This window comes from Pelophylax lessonae, assembly GCF_965119305.1.
Source record: "Pelophylax lessonae genome assembly, chromosome: 5".
Taxonomy (NCBI): domain Eukaryota; kingdom Metazoa; phylum Chordata; class Amphibia; order Anura; family Ranidae; genus Pelophylax; species Pelophylax lessonae.
In genome coordinates this window covers 164,037,648-164,051,615 of record NC_138772.1, presented here as the reverse complement: position 1 = coordinate 164,051,615, position 13,968 = coordinate 164,037,648, and positions in this window count along the sequence as shown.

The window sequence follows — 13,968 nt, the reverse complement described above, 5'->3', positions numbered from 1 at the left end:
TGCTTTATTCTTTCCCTCCTGGCAGTCATTTTTGTTCAGGGGTATATTTATAAAAATTGGATAGCTGCAAACTGTGTAAATTCATTATGTATGAAAGGGCTAATTGAATGTTTTCAGGCTATGATTCCTGCAGGTTGAATGTTATTCTCTAAAAAAAAAAAAAAAAAAAAAAAAAAAAAAAACACACACATTGTGAATGGTGAAATACATTATTGTCTCACTAGATGGTGCTGAGGAGCATACTTTTTTGTATGATACTCAGCACCATCTAGTGGCATTAATGTGGTATTTTCCATATATAAATATATCCATAAATATAAACAATTAGTGAGTACATATTAAAGCGGTATTAAATATAAAAAAAAAATACAGTTTACCAATCTTTAGATATGGTGGCTGCATTAGTTTTCTTTTTTAGGCTTTTTTCCTTGATCTTCACCTGGTGATTCAGCCAGTATTGCTGTTATTTTCAACTTCCTTTAACCACTTCCTGACTATCCTGTAGCAGATTTACTGTTACAGCGTGGCCCTGCTGTGCAGGATCACATATACAGGTGCATCATAAAATTAGAATATCATCAAAAAGGTAATTTATTTCAGTAATTCAATTCAAAAAGTGAAATGCATATATATTTTTTATATAGAAGTGTTACACACAGAGGTTTATATTGCAAGCATTTATTTTCTTAAAAAATTGGATCATTAAGGCTTACAGCTAGTAAAAACCCAGAATTCAGTATCTCAGAAAATTAGAATAATACATAAGACCAAAAAAAAAAAAAATGAATACAGAAATGTTGGCTTACTGAAAAGTATGCCCATGTAGAGTATAGTATGCGCTCAATACTTGGTTGGGGCTCTTTTCGCACAAATTACTGCATCAATGCGGTATGGAATAGAGGCGATAAGTCTGTGGTACTGCTGAGGTGTTATGGAAGACCAGGTTGCTTTGATAGTGGCCTTCAGCTCGTCTGCATTTTTGGGTCTGGTGTCTTTCATCTTCCTCTTGACAATACCCCACAGATTCTCTATGGGGTTTAGGTCAGGCGAGTTTGCTGGCCAATAAAGCACAGTGATCCCATAATCATTAAACCAGGTATTGGTACTTTTGGCAGTGTGGGCAGGTACCAAGTCCTGATGGAAAATTAGATCAACATCACCATAAAACTGGTCAGCAGAGGTATACATGAAGTGCTCTAGAATTTCCTGGTAGAGGGCTGCGCTGACTATGGACTTGATAAAACACAGTGGACTAACACCAGCAGATGACATGGCTTCCCAAATCATCACTGACTGTGGAAACTTCACACTGGACCTCATGCAACTTGGATTATGTGCCTCTCCACTCTTTCTCCAAACTCTAGGACATTGATTTCCAAATGAAATGCAGATGTTCAAATCTTGGTTAGATCTGATGTTTTTAAGGCCAGAGAAATCTGAGGTCTAAAAGACCCCACAATTCTCTGTAAAGAGTGCCTCTCACTGCCCATGCTATCACAAGAGATCCCCTACGATAACAATAACTTTGATTAAAAAAAAAAAAATTAAGAGGGGAAGTCAGGTTTACACCATGGTTAGTATCTATTGATGTAGCCATTTCATTTTCCATAGTCTAACTTCTAATGGAGAAGCTATTTGAAGGGTTTATGAATGTGAAAAAAAACTTTCCACACTATCTCTGTGTTTAAACCACCTATTACTCAACTCTGTATACTATAGGAAGTAGCTAGCACCACTGTGCATCCAGCTACCTGTACAAAGTGCAATAAGTATTTATAGTCACAAAAATGTGCAGCGCTCTCCTTCAATAAAGTGCATTCAAATGATAGTGCATAAATAAACAGCATAAATATCATCTATATTACTATATATAATAAGTTAACGTGAGTCCATCTTTTCTTTTAAATACACAATCCATCAAAAATTGATTCAATGTCCGTGAAAAAAAAGGTTGCAGTCCCATACACCAGAAACTCTTCAGTAATTGCCTCTGATCACCACAGTGCCCTTCACCCCACCTATGGGTGTCTTCTCACCTTCTTGAATGGACCTCACTAAAAAATGAGGTGTACAGTAATCCCCCGCTCCATCGCGGTTCAGTTTTTGCGGTCCCGGTAATTCGCGTTTTTTTTTTGTAATGTTATTTTACTATATAAATCATTAAAAATTGAATATTTTTGTGTTTTCCATAGCTCTTGCTATGTCTCTCAGTATCTTTTATGTGTTTAAATGAGTTTCTATTGTTTTAAAAGTGTGTTTAAAGACCTTAAAATGCTTTTACACGTACAGTGACAGTAAAATAAACATGCCTACAATGCATTTTAATAGGGTTTTTCTATTTCGCGGAATTTCACTTTTCGCGGCTGGGTCCGGAACGTAACCCCCGCAATGGAGGGGGGTTTACTGTATATGCACTTTGCAGTGGTATAAGCAGCACCGCTCCCACTGGCTATACACTCCAAATCCATGGCCCTCAGCGTGGTGTCAATCATCTAGGAGGCAAGAGGAAAGAACCATCATGCAAATCGCTAATAAAAAGTATTTATTTGCATATAAAAATCCACTCACATTTCAGAAGTAAAAAACGGTTCTTTCCTCTTGCCTCCTATATGAGTGACACCACGCTGAGAGCCACGGATTTGGAGTGTACAGCCAGTGGGAGCGGTGCCCCTTATAACACTGCAAAGTGCATATAGATCTCCTTTAGGCCCCTTTCACACATACAGTCCGTTCAGTTCATCAGTTCAGTCACGTCAAATTTATCAGTTTTTCATCCGTTTTTCATCAGTTTTACATCCTCTTTTTCATCAGTTTTACATCCTCTTTCACACATGCTGTCCGTTTGTCCGTTTTTCATCCATCCGTTGACGGATGAAAAACGGACATCAATGCATCTCTATGTAAAAACGGATGACAACTGATGATCATCAGTTAACATCCGTTTTCATCCACTTCCGTCAATGTCCGTTTTTTTGAACGGATGAATGCCCTATTTTTCATCCGTCAAAAAAACGGATCGGACGAAAAACGGATGACAACGGATGAAAAACGGATGTCAACTGATGACAATGGATGAAAAACTGATGTCAACTGATGACAACGGATGAAAAACGGACGACAACGGATGAAAAACGGATGAAAAACGGATAACAACTGACGAAAAACAGATGAAAAACTGATGACAACTGACGAAAAACGGATGTAAAACTGATGAAAAACGGATGAAAAACTGATAAATTTGACGTGACTGAACTGATGAACTGAACGGACTGTATGTGTGAAAGGGGCCTTAATTAGTGAGGTCCATTCAAGCAGGAGAGAAGACACTCATAGATGGGGTGAAGGGCACTGTGGTGATCAGAGGCAATTACTGAAGAGTTTCTGGTGAATGGGACTGCAACCTTTTTTTCACGGACATTGATTCATTTATTGATGGACTGTATATATATTAAAAAGAAAAGATGGACTCGTGTACATTTATTATATATAGAGGATTTTTACACTGTTTTCAGATATTTATTTATGCACTATAATTTGAATGCACTTTATTTAAGGAGAGCCCTGCACTTTTTTGTGACTATACTTGAAGGGTTATTATTTATATAAAAATAAACCAGGGTGAAAAAAAAGAACTGAATAATGGAAAATAAAATTATTAAAAATAGATTTTTGTAAAATCTTACTGTAAAATCCTTCTCTCTTAAGCTCATTGACAGACACAGTCCTCTTGATTAATAACACATTGGGTTATACTGCCCTCTACAGGAGTAGGACACTAGACGGAAGGAAAACATTCTGGCCACACCTTAGGGGCAGTCCCAGAGGGTATATCCTCTCTCTCTCTGCTACAGGAAGTCAGTTATGTCACAAAGCAGTGTCAGAGAATTTAACCCAACCCAACTCAAAAAACCGAGGGGCGGGTACTGCGTCTGTCAATGAGCTTAAGAGAAAAGGATTTTACGGTAAGATTTTACAAAAATCCATTTTTCTCTGTCGCTCATTGACAGACACAGTCCTCTTGATTAATAACACATTGGGACGTCCCATAGCAGTGCCACAAATGAGGGGTGGGATAACAGAAAAAATTTAAATCTAGAAGGCCCAACCGGTGCCGACTAGAAGTCTTTAAAGGCTCATCAAACCACAGGATGAGACTCAACTGAAAATCCAACGGAAAAAAACCCTCGAGGTAGACCACCGGTCTCCTCAAATTACGACCTGCAGAACCTTGCGGCCAAAAGAGGCATCTGCCGATGCCATCACATCAACTTTATAAAATTTTGTAAAGGTATGAACCGAGGACCAGGTAGCCGCCTTGCAAACCTGGACCACTGACGCCTGATGGCGGAAGGCTCAGGAAGCACTAAGCGCCCAAAGTGGAGTGCGCCTTAACACGGAACGGGGGATCCCGACCCTTAATAGAATAAGCCTGTACCACCGTCTGTCTGATCCATTTGGAGATAGTCACGGCAGATGCAGGCAACCCATTTTTGGGGCCATCCGTGATCACAAAAAGTGAATCCGTTTTACGAAACGAGTCCGTAGTCATCAGGTATACCCTGATTGCCCGAACCACATCCAAGGAATGTAACGCAAACTCCCGAGGATGACTGGGCTTAGGACACAGGGAAGGTAATACAATATCTTCATTCAGATGAAACTCTGAAACCACTTTAGGAAGGAAGGATGGATTCGGATGAAGAACCACCTTATCCCTATGAAACACCAGATATGGGGAACGACAAGATAATGCAGCCAGTTCTGACACCCTGCGATAGCCACCAAGAAGGCCACCTTCTGGGATAAAGTAAGCAAGGGAATCTCCCTGATATCTTCAAAGGGAGGTTTCTGAAGAACCGACAACACCAGATTAAGATCCCAGGGCGGTAAGGGCGCGCACACTGGCGGAGCCAGGTGCCGCACTCCCTGGATGAAATTCCGCACCAAGGAATGAGTAGCCAAAGGTTTCTGAAAGAAGATTGCTAACGCTGAAACCTGACCCTTGATAGTGCTTAAGGACAGCTTCTGCTCAACCCCCTGTTGCAGAAAAGCCAAGATTCGGGTCACCGAATAGGTACGTGGGGGAAATCCAAGGGATTCACACCACGCAATATAAACCTTCTATGTGCGATAATAGACTTTGCTAGAAGTCGCTTTCCTTGCTTTAATTAGAGTAGGAATAACTGAAGCTGACAATCCCTTGTCCTTCAGTACCTGGGTCTCAATGGCCAGGCCATTAAAGCCAGCGATTGTAAAGCAAGATGGAAGATCGGTCCCTGAGACCGCAGATCCTCCTTGAGAGGAAGTCTCCAAGGATCGTCCGCGACCAGTCTGCCCAAGTCGGCGTGCCCGGCTTGACGAGGCTAGTCTGGAATTACCAGGATAACTGGCATTCCCTCCACCTCTATCCTGCGGAGAAGCTTCAGCAACAACTTGAGAGGAGGGAAGACATACAGTAGCTGATACTGCCCCTACAGGGCGATCCGGGCGTCTAATGCGTCCGCTAGAGGATCGCGAGTGCAGGCTACAAACCTCCGCACCTTCCTGTTGAGCCGAGATGCCAACAGATCCACCTCCGGGGTGCCCCAATGAAGGCACAGCTGGTGAAATCCTTGGTGCTCGACCTAAGCCACAGCCGTGGCATTGTCTGACTGGATCTGAACCGGGCTGCCATAGAGCTGCTCGGTCCAGAAAATCAGACAAAGTCTGATCGCTCTCAGTTCCCACACATTTATCAGAAACTTGGACTCTATCGGAAGTAGTAACTTCCTCTGGCTGAGCATTGGAGACCGAAGCCACCAGACCAGAGACTCCCTGGTCCGCTCGCTCACCCGGATCCGATTCCTGGAGGGAACTGGGAACGATCTTTGCAAAAAGTGAAGAAAACGTCCTGCTCAAGGAACAGAAACTACCGCTGCCTGTAGCATACGAATGTTGGAAGGGAAGAATCGCACCGGTAGAAGTGATCGACACTCGATCTTGTATCCGGACCGTATGACCTCCTGAACCCCTTTGTATGGGATTCAGGAAAGCCCTGGATCTGGAAACCGGTGAAGACGTCCCCCCACCCCAGAAATGGGTGGGGGCGCACCTTCAGGCTGTGTTGGTTTTATCTTCAGGTTTGGCTGAGTCAGATTTTTGTTTACCCGACCAGCGCCCTCTGAAACCCCCTGAGGGGGCTTTGGAGCCCTTCTCGCTCGCCCCAGCGGAGCAAAAAAACCTTTTATGAGCGGAAAAGGAAGGTCCTCGCCTGTTGCGAGGTCCCTTGCCCTTAGCAGTCTGTGGCAAAAAAGTCCTCTTGCCCCCAGTGACATCCTTTATAATCTCATCTAAGGTGGCCCCAAACAGGCGATCCCCCTGAAAAGGGAGATTAGTCAAAGCTTTCTTGGAACCTAGATCCGCCGACCAGCACTTTAACCACAACACACGTCTGAGGACCACTGCTGACATCGATGCATGCCCTAACAAGGGAGTGGCATCCAGGGCGGAGTCACAGACGAACTGTAGTCCTTGTATAATTTGTTCCATCAAATCAGATGCTGCCGGGGGGATACTTCTCCCCTTTAAGTCATGGCGTAACAATTTGGCCCATTCTGTCAATGCCTAAAGGTTGACCCTATCAGGGAAAAAATGGTGCGGGATTCCGCTTCCACTTTTCGATCCACCGGATCCTTAAAGGACGGAGCGTCCTCCAACGGGATAACAGAGGCTTTATTTAGTCTGGAAATTGGTGGGTCCACCACTGGTGGTACCGTCCATTTTTTAATGAGGGATTCCTCAAACGGATAACGCCTAGCAATGCGTTTAGAAACAGCAAGGGCTCGTTTTGGATGATCCCATTCCTCTTTAATTTTATTGCCAAAACATTTGGGTAAAGGAAAAACCTTTGCCATCTTGGCACGCTTACTAGTACCAAAAGGAATTTCCATCTCGGTTACCTCTGCCGGTGTAACCTCAAGTCTTAAGGTTTCCCGGACAGACACAACTAGTGCGTCCACCAGCGCTTCTTCTTGTGCTATGGCGGAGGCAGATACGTCCTCCTCACTGTCTGAGGAGACATTACCTGAGACAACAGCCCCAGCAGAGGGACCTGCAGCTGCAGTGACCAGCTCAGAATCTGTATCTGAAGTATCAGATGAAATAGGGGTAGGCGGGGGTCGCTTTCTTGACCCCCGTCCCTGACAGGCTATCTCCGCTCGGGATACCAAAGACTCCAAAACTGCTGATAATGCATCAATAACCAGTGAGGTACTGGAGGGTCCTGCTGCCACCTCGAGGGGATCAGGTGGGGATACATGTGTGGCAGGGTCCATGATTATACAAGACACTTGCCAGCGAACAAAAAATAATTGCAAAGAAAAAACTTCTTTTTTTTTTTTTTTAATCCCCCAGGGCAACAGCGCCCCTCAGTGTTACCTGCTTTGGACCCCACAGAGAGAGAGAGAGAGAGACCCCAAGGCTCACCACCTGATGCACAGAAGTTTCTATCAACCTGCCTCAGCGCTGTCTTCTTACAGACAGGAAGTCTTTTGGCACTTTTCCCAGGTAAAGGAGGCGGCTCCGCCCCTTTACACGCCTTCCGGCGCCTCCCATGCTTCTCCACGAGGTAACTGGTCACTTCCAAAATGTCCGCCCCCATGCTGGAGACACGACTGCGGAAGCGCTATCGGCCTGTGCGGCCTGCGGGAGCTGTGAGAGGATGGCGGCCTGTGGGAGGATAGCGGTCTGCGGGAGGATGGCGGCCTGCGGATGGCGGTAGTCCAGGCACAGGCATCGGCCTGTATTGCAACCTTATCAGGTAGGATGCTATCACCCCATACAGTGACTTTAGATAGTCAGCTCCCAAACCAAGCCTCCTGGTTTCTTATTCACAAAATCACACTCAATTGGGGGATCTGTGACCTGTTACAGGATAGAGAGGGGACCCAGAAACCTGAGCGTCCGAACATCCTAAGGAGGGGCCCGCGTCCACCAACCAACCCGACAGGGGGGAAAGGGGGACCATTCTACTCATCATACCGGAAAACCAGGCAGGCGCCACCTCCCGACAGAACCCCTCTCCACCGAGGTGGGGGGGGCTGTCGACCAATACGGACGCTGTGACTCAGTTTCCAACTGGTCGTTGGCGTCCAGGCGAGACGTTTAACTCGCAGGGTCAGTCCCCGTCCAGTGGGACTATGTCGCGGCCGACCCAGCGCGGAGCTAGAGCCTGCACGCGCTCGCAGGCTGACTGGGGTGACCACTGGATCTCAACATCCAGCCCGTCGCCCAGTTTCAGCGTACTTGCTTGAAGATCTCACAGGAACACTGGAGAAAAAAAGCTGCCTAATAAAAAAGTTTTCTAAAAAATCTTGCCAGGACCAAGATCCCAGCAAGGTTAGGAGTCCTTACTCCTAACTAGACAGAAAAAAACTGACTTCCTGTAGCAGAGAGAGAGAGGATATACCCTCTGGCACTGCCCCTAAGGTGTGGCCAGAACGTTTTCCTTCCGTCTAGTGTCCTACTCCTGTAGAGGGCAGTATAACCCAATGTGTTATTAATCAAGAGGACTGCGTCTGTCAATGAGCGACAGAGAAAAATGTTTACCTTTGTTTCTACCTTTATTATTCATTTTATTTTCAATTATTCAGTTCTTTTTTTTTTCAGCCTGGTTTATTTTTATATAAATAATATTTTTGCTTATGTGCCATATTATATAGGTTTCAATTTATTCTTTGGGTGATTCACCTTTGTTTTATGGAATGTTATTTACTGGATACACACTCTACAACTTTTGTTGCTCAATTTTCTTTAGATTTACCTTCGACTATGTAGTGCAAGAGCCTGCCTGATTGTATAGAGATACAAAGTGTTTAGGTTTGACCTTATATGATATGGTTTTGGTAAATCTAAGGCTAGATAAACACTATACAACTTTTGTTGATAGATTTCCTTTAGATTTACCTTCAACTATGTAGTGCAAGGGCCTGCCTGATTTCATACAAATTGAAAGTTTTTAGGTTTGACCTCATAAATAAAATGGTTTTGGTAAATCAAAAGGAAAAATCTAAGGGAAATTGTATAGTATGTATCCAGCTAAAAGGAAAAAAATCTGAAGACAATTGTATAGTGTGTATCCAGCTTTATCAAGACAAATAGGGAACTGATCACACCACCCGACACCTGTGACAGGTAGGGGCGGCTCCTATTTAAGGAGTATTGATTTAGTTTTACCCGAGGTCTTGAAAAAGCACAATGCCAGTGCGAAACACGTCATCAACTCTCCATTATCTGTGTCCTTGTCCTGGTAGCAGCTCTTCACCAGCCTCAATAAACCTGTTGGACCGGCGGGAGGTGTGCAGCCAATTTCTTTCTTTGACTCTATATCGTTCCACCACTTATCTTCATCCAACCCCACAAAAGATAATCATTTTATTGATAATGATCTGACTGCTCATGCTACTCTATCAGGGTGACCGGTGCACCTTTGCTCAGTCTGTAATCAAGAAAATATAGTCTGAAGGGCACTGCTGTATAAACATATCTCATACCTTATCAATAGATGTGTAAAACACACCAGGATTTTATGTTCTGTGTTGTACCCATGTACTGCTGTATGAATACTGCTATAATTGTGCATGTTCGAGAGCAACATACAGGACTCATACTGTATATTATTCAATACAATAGTGATTTATGGTAGCAAACTACCAATTACAGACATATTGCTTTAATAACGCTATAAATACACCAGAAACAAATAGTGCATCAATAAAAAGTTATGAAAACAGCAATGACACAGAAATGCTCAGACAGGGACACTTTGTCACAATAACACCACCCACAGGCAGTGCTTCCTTATAGAGTTTAGTAGAACAGGTTCTCTAATAAACAGCAAACTGCTTCCTCTACTGATTTATTCATATATTTTTAACACACGTGTGATCCTGCCAGATATCATACCAAAGCTTCCTGGTGCTATAATTATATATACATGCTTACTGAGCACGATTTGATTATTTTATGATGGAATAGTAGATGTAAAAGATCATTCCCACAGCAGAAAGCACCCCAAATATCCTGAAATCATATTTTTCTGCTGAGGATAGCTTTATTAGATGAACATTAATTTTCCAAGCCAATAATGGATTTGAAATTGCAGGCTATTTTACAAATATGTACAAAGAACAGCACAATATACAGTGGGTATAGCAAATAATCACCCCCTAAAATAATCACATTTTGTTGCTCGGCAGCCTGAAATTAAGACAGACACAGTTCTTGTTTTATCCAGCTGTATTTACTAGTGCAACTTATTACATCCAAGTGAAAGATATAGAGAGAAAGGGGAAATTGTGTGCACCTCCACCCATAATTCAAATACACAGGAAAGGAGTGCCCAGATGGGACTTTATCCACTTTAGCCCTGGAAGATTTGGTTGCTCAAAGACCAGGCCCTATTTTGCGATTCGGCACTGCATGACTTTAATGGACAATTGCGCGGTCGTGCGACACTGTACCCAAATGAAATTGACGTCCTTTTTTTCCCACAAACAGAGCTTTCTTTTGGTGGTATTTGATCACCTGTGTGATTTTAATTTTTTGCGCTATAAACAATAAAAAAGAGCGACAATTTTGAAAAAATAAAAATATTTTTCACATTTTTTTATATGAAATTCTCAAAAAAAAAATAGAAATGTAAAAATCAAAATTTAACAGTTTAGGCCAATTTGTTTTCTGCTACATATTTTTGGTAAAAAAAATCTCAATAAGCGTATTTTGATTGGTTTGCGCAAAAGTTATTGCGTTTACTAACTACGGAAAAGATTTATGTAATTTCTATTGGTTTTTTTTTAAACTAGTAATGGCGGCGATCTGCGATTTTGTTTTGTGGGACAGCGACATTGCAGCGGACAGATCAGACCCCTGACTGACATTTATGACACTTTTGGGGGTACCAGTGACATTACTACAGTAATCAGTGCTAAAAATATGCACTGCTACTGTAAAAATGACACTGGCAGGGAAGGGGTTAACTTTATTGGTGATCAAGGGGTTAAGTGGGTCCCTAGGGGCATGATAACTGTTAGGGGGCGTGGCTAGTGAAGTAACCACAGAGACATGCGATCCTATATAGCAGGATCGCATAGCCTCTGTGCCTACTTCAGTGAGAATGACAGATGGCTGTGTTTACTTCAGCCATCTGTCTTTCTCCCTCTCCTGCGGGAGATTGTGAGTGACCGGCGGCTATCGGAGCTGCCGGTCACACGCGCTGGCTCAGCAGGGAACGAGCGGGGGCAGGTTGGCAAGTGGTTAAATGAGGTGCACGCAATAGTCACTACTATAGAATGATGAATATATTTATTGTTATGAAAGCATAACTGAATGTAAACAAGTACCGACAAGTTACAGATGTTAAATATTGATACAAAACATGACAGGATTACAGAGCAACATATATAAGGCTGCATTCACATGTCAGCTTATAATCGCGGGCAGAACCGCCGCGGTTCCGCCCGCGATTCGGAGATTTATTGCAAATCGCGGGACGCCTAGCGTTGCCCGTTGATTTGCAATAGCCCCCCAAACGCCGAGCGATGTTGCCGCGATTTACGCCCGCCGAATCGCCGCAACATTGCGCAAACAAAATCGCGGGACGCAATACGCTCCAAAGAAGCTCTTGTACTTTTTTGGAGCGTATTGCGTCCCGCGATTTTGTTTGCGTAATTGTTGCCGCGATTCGGCGGGCGTAAATCGCGGCAACATCGCTCGGCGTTTGGGGGGCTATTGCAAATCAACGGGCAACGCTAGGCGTCCCGCGATTTGCAATAAATCTCCGAATCGCGGGCGGAACCGCGGCGGTTCTGCCCGCGATTATAAGCTGACATGTGAATGCAGCCTAAAAAGCAATAGACTTAGTATATGGCTTTGATTGAGTAAAAACAATACAATAGGAGTATAATAGTTGATACACAGGCCAATGGGCATCAGTGCAGGCATATGTAGCAGTAAGAGAAAAAGACAAAAGAAAAGGGGTGCACCGACCTAGTGCATTACCACTAAAACCATTTATTAAAATGTTAAAAAGTATACAATATACTCACAAAGCGGGTGTGATTATACACACATCAGCATTGCATATGCAATCTCCAAGGTAGCCAAGGTCCCATACATGACAAAATGGCATGCAGAGTGCCGCATGGGGCTGCTATGGCTAGGCTGACGCGTTTCAGGGAGTGTGGTTCAGTAGCAACTTTTCTGGCTCTGAGGAAGGGGGTACGCCCCTGAAACGCGTCAGCCTAGCCATAGCAGCCCCATGCGGCACTCTGCATGCCATTTTGTCACATATGGGACCTTGGCTACCTTGGAGATTGTATATGCAATGGTGATGTGTGTATAATCACACCCGCTTTGTGAGTATATTGTATACTTTTTAACATTTTAATAAATGGTTTTAGTGGTAATCCACTAGGTCGGTGCGCCCCTTTTCTTTTGTCTTTTTCTCTCAGTTGATTCTGGATACCCTTGATCCTGAGGGGGCAGCAAGACCATTGGCCCTTTTTTTTCGATCTAAGTCTGAAGTGCATCTCTCTTCCCTTCATCACATTCTACTTGAGCGCAGGAGATTTGCTTTACTATATGTAGCAGTAATACATGAGTAGAACATCTTGGATAGAAACTCAACAGAATATCTTGTATAAAACTCTAAGCGTTTCGTGAGTCTCTTAGCCCACTCCTCAGGAGTGAATAAATATGTAAGCCTGTCAAAGACAATAGTATATATATTATAAAATAGCCAGCAAATATGGAATGTCAGCAAAAGTATGACCCAAGTGGGGAAAACCATATTTACATATGGCTAAGTATGACTAGTGGGAGGAATGCTGTCATGTGGTGGAAGTACCATATGTCTGACCCGGGAGCTGAAAGGACAAGGATTGGCGGCAAAGGAATGGAGAGTCAGGCGAGAAAACATGTGATGTGAAAGTGTGATGATAGTATTTTGACACCAACTGAAAAATGAATGGATAAGAAGCTCAGTGCTAAAAAAGGTATGTAAACTGTATCTAATTTGCAGGTGTGACTGTTACACCTCCAACACATGGGGGAGGCCGCCGACGAAAACTTGTGTAGGATATCGGGGGTCCTGTACCATTTATAGAAGAGTTTAAAGCCACTTTCTTGCACGAATACGTTCCTGGAATCCTTGTGCATGTGGGTGAAAATCCTATCCCAGTCCTCACCACTAAGAGAGATGTGGAGGTCCTCTTCCCAACGATCGCAAATTGTACTTACTCTGCTTCGCTCTCTCATTTTTTCCAGTGGGATACCTAGATGACCTTCTACAGTTGGCATGGTCTCTGTCAGTCTAACAAACTGTTTAGACTATGTTGAGGTTCGGATAAATCCTGAAACTTAAGAAGTCGGCAGAGGAGCATCTAGGACTCCTGGATATTGCTCTGTTCAGGCTTTTTCTTCTGCAGGAAAAATTGTTCAATCTGTACTCCAGGTTTCTGACATTACAGTTCAGGAGCTCCATCCTCTGCTTTTGCATTAGGGTTCTGGGCTCAAGGCTTTTCTGCATTCCCAATTTCACTACTGCAACCTAACATTCTGGTGTTGCGTTGGACAAGAAGGCATATTCTCTGAACATTTGTGTATGCCTGGCGCCCAAGAACAGGTTGGTCATGGCCTAATGACTTACGAATCCTGCTGCAAGGTTGGGGAAATCTTTTCTCCCACTAGCCTGGAAGGTTCTTATAATAAATGTCAGCCATATCGACTGGGGAGGAGTTCAACCGGCTCTACTATTTTCCTCCTCTGAAACTCCTTCCTCATCCTTCCCATAATACTCATCGCACCAAACTGGCCCAAACCAATATGTTGTACTCGAAGCTCACCAGACACATGGTGGACTTCCGTTGGGCTCTTCCAGACTGCTCAGGTCTTCTATTCCAAAAACTGATTACAACCCTATTTCTTGGGCCC